Source organism: Gracilinanus agilis, chromosome 3 (genome assembly GCF_016433145.1).
Source record: "Gracilinanus agilis isolate LMUSP501 chromosome 3, AgileGrace, whole genome shotgun sequence".
NCBI lineage: Eukaryota > Metazoa > Chordata > Mammalia > Didelphimorphia > Didelphidae > Gracilinanus > Gracilinanus agilis.
This window is the reverse complement of record NC_058132.1, coordinates 131,862,610-131,869,553: the sequence shown is the minus strand read 5'-3', so window position 1 is coordinate 131,869,553 and position 6,944 is coordinate 131,862,610.

Here is a 6,944-nt window from a genome sequence, read left to right as displayed (position 1 = left end):
GGGGGGGGGGGGGGGGGGGGGTTGAAGGGGAAAGGAGGAGCATGAATCATGTAACCATGTTAAAAATGAATATTAATAAATGTAAAAAAAAAGTGTATTAATTTAAAAAAATCCAGCAGACACATGTCCAAAAAAACCCATTAAATCAGTGACTCCTTAAAAAAAAAAAAAAAAAAAAAAAAAAAAAAAAAAAAAAAAAACATTTACCAGCACACCACTATATCAAACCAAGGCTCTGAGAGAATAGAAAACAAGAGAATCCTGCTTCTACTAAGAGTCATTGTCCTAGCTTTAAAAGTATGATAATACTCCAGATAAAAAGAACACATAATTTTAATAAGAATATCTTTGACTATTTGGATATAACTCAGGACAGGGCCATGGTAGCTTGTCTAGTGACTGAATGTGGTAAAAGACCACAGCTCCCTACTGGCCCAGGCTATCCAAGTTGGCTGAGTTATCTAGCAGATAGCTTGTGCACTGAATAGTTGCCAAGAGCTGAACATCCTGCCCAGCCTGATCTAACAGCATCTGCAAAGTTGGTCAAGGCACCTGCCTAGTCCAGACTGATAATCATCTTTTAACTCCCATATCTGATCTATCAAAATAATGTCAGACTTCCTATATCTTGCCATAAAGTCAACTTCTACTGATCCCATGATTAAGATAACATAAAAATAAAGGAGCATACCTGGACTCCTAGAAATCAGGGTCTCTTTGAAGTACTCTAATATGCCAGGAGCAAGAGAAATTCCAAACTGAATTGTGATAGCACTCTAGCAGCCACATGCCCATCCCAACCCAGAAGCAATCATGTCCAGTGTCTAAGCAACCTGCTATATATCAAGCCCAGCAACAACCAAGCCCAGTGAGGAGACAATTTAGCATTCTAGTGATATGGTTTACCCACTCTTGACCTATGAAGACAAAATGTGTGCCCTGTGTAAAGTTGAACTGTCCCCAGTGGAGATGCTATGACTTATGGAGAAACAACCAAGCTGAGTAACAGAAGGATTTGTTCTTCACTGATACCATGTCCTAGAGAATGTATAGTTGGAAAAATGTTGTACCCCTGAACTACATTACCCAGAATCTGTTTCCTTTCATTCACGTAATGTCCTTGTGTGTTTGTATTTAGTTCTGAAACTCTACCCATTCTCTCTCTTTTTTCACATGCTTGGCTGGGTTAGTACTCCTTTCTACTCTAGCTTTTTATTTTAATAAGTATTATTAAATATAATGCTTGGAGTATTGGATATTAATTTTACTTCTCACAAGTGGATTTTGAGAATACCCTTTAGAGAAGAGAAGGGAAGGGATATCAAGTCCTGGAGCTATAAATTGCCTTGATCATGAGTCTTCCTTACACTTGTGTTTTACTACTATTATACTTTAAGATTTTATTCATTCTTCTCCTCCCAGCTCCAGGACTCTGAGTAGATTTGTGAGAGCACATATCCTTAGTTTAGGGGGAAATTCTTTGTAACTACTATACTTGTTTTTCCGGCCTTTGCTAAAGAACTAAAGTAATCTACTGGCTGATTGTGGAGAAGAAGCATGCTGGTGGGGGCTTAAGAGAGTGTTAGAATAGCTACTCATAGGATTAATCCCCAGAACCCTGAAAACAATAGATGGGTTTCTGGGAACATAACACATTAGTGTCTGTGTGAATTAGAGGGGTGAACCCAGAAGGTATATTACCCATGTATAGGTTAAGCAAGAGACCAGGCAATGAGTCTAGCTCTTATGAGCATGAGTTCTGCTGACACAATCCAAGTGGATTTTGCTCTTTTAACTATGTGTCAGAAGCAACTTCTCCTCCATTATGTCACTTTTTTTTAACATCATCTCTCAGTGACTTGGAGGTCAAAGACCACTGAATAATATAGATATAGATATAGATAATATAGATAAATCCTCAGAGAAAGGATGTTAAAGAACCAAGGAACCAACAAGATGGGAAACTGATTCCACAGGTATTGCCCCGCTGGGCACCCAGGCAAATCAAGATACTATGGTTGATTCCTGAGATGTGATATCTGAGAGCTAGTGGGTGGAGAAAAGAGCTTATAAGTGGAGGCCAGGTGGTCTTTGGGGGCTTCTGGCTAGAGCATGGAGAGTAGAAGGAACCTTTGTGGGAATTTAACCAAGGGCCCATCATGGCGGCCAACAGATCAAAAAGCTAAGTATCTTCTCTCTCCTATCTTTCCCTCTCTTTACCACTACTATTACTTTGATTTAATAAAGTTATTAATCTACTATTATTAGCCTCATAATTTTAATAAGAATATCTTTGACTATTTGGATATAACTCAGGACAGGGCCATGGTAGGGAATTAAAAAGACATTAGGTAACTAGAACTTAACCTTCCTCTTAATTTGAATTCTTCCTATCTGTAAGTACTCCAGAAAGAGTTGAAGTGAAGAGGCCTCAGACCCTCCATTCAAGGCCAACACATATAACCCAGGAATATGGGCTTCTATTCCTTGTCTTGCTATTTGTGTGGTTGTTGTTTCTATTATTGCTTTAGGTGTGAAACATGGGAATGGAGTGCAGTACAAGATCTACAGCCAGGCTAACATTAATATGCCAAGAAGCAGCCTTCAGGACCCAATCCAAGAAGAGCTAAGATAATGACACATCCAAAGTAATGCTGTATTTGGGATGGAACTTTTGGGGACCAATAAAAAGTAGAAACTGCATTAAATCTGTGCATGTTCTCCCCAGAACCCCTGGAGATATAAGGAGGAGTGTATTGGTGGGAAGGGGGAATGTTTTTATTTCTTGTTATACCTTCTTTTTTCAGAAATTTTATTTTTTCCAGATTACATGTCAATAAAATTTCTTAATATGTCTCATGACATTTTGCCATCTATGTTCTCACTCTCCATTCCTCACCCCTCCTCAAGAAGGCAAATAATATGTTATAGCTTATACATGTTATCCTATAATACTTATTTCCACATTCATCATGCTGTAAAAGAAGATACATATTACTTATGCTAGACAAAAAATCATGGAAGAAATATAGTATCTTGTTAAATCTTCTAAGTAAATCTACTTTGTAAAAGCTAATTGAGGTTATTTGGTATTATACCATTTGGGTATAGTTATTGGCAGCTCAATGGGGAGAAACATTAAGATGGGGTTTCAAGATGATAGAATTAGAGAAAGATGTTTTATCTCCTCAGGATTATCTCTAGAACCCCAAGGGAGAGAAATAGTCAGTCTCAACTGGAGAGAGGCAGGAAAGAGGACTTAATACATAATTATATGTAAAATACATTATGAATACTTAGATTCTCAATATTGATTTAAAAAATTTAAAATATTTTATAACTATTTCAATCAACTTAGTTTCCATCATAATCTTGTATGTTTTCTTATATTTGTTTAAAAGCATTATTCTAATATAGGGTCAGTAGGATTGTCAAAATGGTCCATTCATGAACAGAAAATATTAAGAATCTATCTTTAAGGGCAAGTTGCTAGCAGTTGAGTTGACCAGGAAAAGACTCCTGCAAAAGATGACCTTTGATCTACATCTTTGGAGAAAGCCAGAAATTCTGAAACTTAAGTGAAAAGCAAATAGGCCTGAGATATAGCCAGTGCAAACATAGATGAAATATAAAGCATCATTTGCATGCAACCTACCAAATAGTATTACTAATATTATTTTTAAAGTTTTAGTAGATTTGAACTTTAATAGCTTAAAAGTAAAGTAAGACTTTTGGGATACCCTGTGTAGATTTTGGAGTCATCTGCTTAGAGAAGATGCTATGCCCATTGAAACTGATGAGATAATCAAAAGAAAGAATATACAGAAAACAGTCACATACTGGTTATGTGACACTGAACTAGTCACTTAACCTTTCATTGTCCCAGTTAACTCTTTCATACTATAAATTACAGAACAATTTTTGAACTGCTTTCATAAAGGGAATTTCTTCACCAAGAATTCTACATACTGATAAAATCACACACCTAACCAAAAAAAATACAACTGCAAAACTGCAGGGGCCCTAATAATGAATTTTATAATGAGGACCTCCTGTACTTCAACTCAAACTTACTGTATCATGATTTTGTGATATTTAATTTGAACACATGGGTAGCTATTTATTCTTGTTTTTGATGTGGTATTGCAACAATTTCATTTGACTACAGGGAATTTGGAAATAGGAACTGCATATGAGTTGTTATCCTTGTCTTTCATTGTTCTCAAGCAAATGATCAAGTTTAAAAAGATGGCTGAAAATGCTAAGGATACTCTGACTATTAGAAAGACTGGCCAACAAACATTACAGATTTCTCAACATGTTTTATTCTATTTGTTCAACAATGTCAATTCCCCTGAATTACTATTACTAATGAATTAAAGTCTCAAGCCATGTCTCTAAATCTCCACCCAGACTTAGCATATCACTAACAAATTAAGCAATAATGTCTTTTAGCTTTTCTGTAGCTAGTATTTATTCATTTTTGTCACGTTAGTCTTTTTTAGAATGTGTAGCGTTAGAACAAAGTAGGTTACTGACACTATAAAGTCATAAAGGTTATAAAGGGTCCAAAGTGTAAGCAGTTTTCTATGGTGTCACCATGTTGATTCATTGTGAATGTGTTTCTCACAGGATTTCTTATGAATAGCACACTATTAGAAGAATCCTCTGTAGTGCCATTTGCACATATGTATATATTTTAAGTATTATTGGGGAAGAGAAGGGAATAAGAATTGATATAGCTCTTAATGTGTGCCACTTTTTCCTTTTTATAAATATAATCTCATTTGATATTGAAATTGATATATTTGATTTTATTTCATTGCCATTTTCCTACACAGTGCTTCTACTCCTCACTCCTCAACTGAACCCTACCTTATAAAAAACAAATTAAGTGAAGCCGAAAGAGACCATATCTAATAGTATATACATGTAGACTTCTCTATCTCTACTGGAATGAGATTTTTTCACCACCTGTTTTTTAGAATTAAAATTGGTCATCATAGTTCATCAGGGTTTGACTGACTTGCATTGTTTTCATTTCCATCATTGTAGTTATTTTGTATATTTTTCTCCTGTGTCACTGATTTTAAATGTAACTCCTGAGGACTCAAAGTAGCTGCATAAAAAACAAAACAAAACAAAAGAAAACACCTTTTTTTTCTTGTTGCCACAATCGTTGAAATGACCTTACCTGATGTATGTTTGCACAGTCATATGTATAATAAACATAGAGAAAGCCTCAGAAAGATGTTTCTAACTATTTGCTGATTGGATTATGTTAGCTAAGATGGGAGAGGTGGAATGTGACATAGTATTAGAACTTTTATTGCTCTTAAGTTCCTGTTTCTTTTTGTTCTCTTTGACTTCTTGGGGTTATGTACACTGTAGTATTTTCCAGTTTGAGGCTAGATCCAGAGAGTAGTTTTCCCAGCAATAAAACACTGTCATGTCAAAGGCCCATTTGATATCAATATAAGAAGTATGATACATATCTTAAGTGATATACTTTCTTTTTCAGTGCAGAAACTGATTATTTGAACAATATATATGTACATGGGTTGCTCAGAAGAAAACCAAAGCATCCTCTCTTCTTTGGCGTAAGTGCAACATTTAGAGAGAAGTCAACCATACTAGCCGAGGGCAGAAAGACTAAAAACAACAGAATTAAACACAGCTGTGTCTCTGCTGCTGGCAGAAGTCTCCATCAGTCCTGCTGGTATGAATAGCCATGACCAGAACTCCAAACCTTCTGCTCTGATGTTTCTCCTATTATTCTAACAAACAAGTAGTCACAACTCTTTGCCAGATGGCAAGTCACCATTTAACAGACATAACCAAAGGGCAGGATTGTCCCTTGCATTATGAAGATGCTGGCCACTATAAAGCTGAGTGTGCATTAAAAAGCAGCAACCCTATGGTTTAGAGCCTTTTTGGAACCATTTGGTAGGCCAATACCTTGCATCGTTCAGAAAATCTTCCTCGGGCTAAAGTATTTAATAGAGATGCCCCTGACTTTGACCCTGAAAATTGCTTTCAAAAACATGACTTTCAAAGGTCATGTGGTTCTTCTGACCTCAAAAATTTGGACTTGGTGTAGTCAGAAGCCTTTTGATCCTAAGTAGCACCATATCCAGTGTTTTTGACATCCTAAGCAAATAAAAGAATTTTTCATAACCTGGTTCCCTCCCAAACGCCCGCCGATCATCCTTTGGCTTACACCTCACACAAACTCCTGGAAGTACACTCTTGTATCAGTTCCTATTGCACTCTGTCTGTTGGGTTTATTGTAGCTGACAACGGTCCCAGGATTGGAGAGGCAGAGCTGCATGGGGCCTTCGTGTACATCGTTTCTTTCGTTGGCTGTTAGGATTTGACTGTCCACTCGTTCATCGAAGGAGACAGGCAAATAAAATTTCTCACATATGGAGCTGAGAGTCTGCGCCCACTTTCGGCCTTCTGTCAAAGCCTAACAGCACTTGCATTCAATAGAGAGGAAATGTAGTTTGCCTGCTGGCTTTGCTGGCTAATCAGGATGTTGCCTGGAGGCACTTTTCACAAGGACTAGAGCACAATTGCTGCAAAGCAGTGTATAGATACACCGGTGCTGGCTGACAGCTTGCTTCAAAATCCTGCAGCTTTTTCTCTTCTTTCTTTCTTTGTTTTGAGCCGTGGGGGTAGGGTAGAGTGAGATGGAAGCTGCTTTCTTTTTTGTCAAGTAATCCTCTTGAAAATGATTCTCCAATACAAATTGGGTTTAATTCAAGAAGGGAGAAGTTCCAGGAGAGCCTTTTTTTTTTTTTTTTTTTTGGTGAGAGCACACAGCCTTTTGTTATTGCTGGGCAGCTCCTGGGAATCTAAAGGAAAGCGCAGTAAGTGGGCCCTCCCAGACACCCCGCTCTGCCCGTGCCTAGCTCCTCACTCACCCCAGAGAGCAGCGCCCA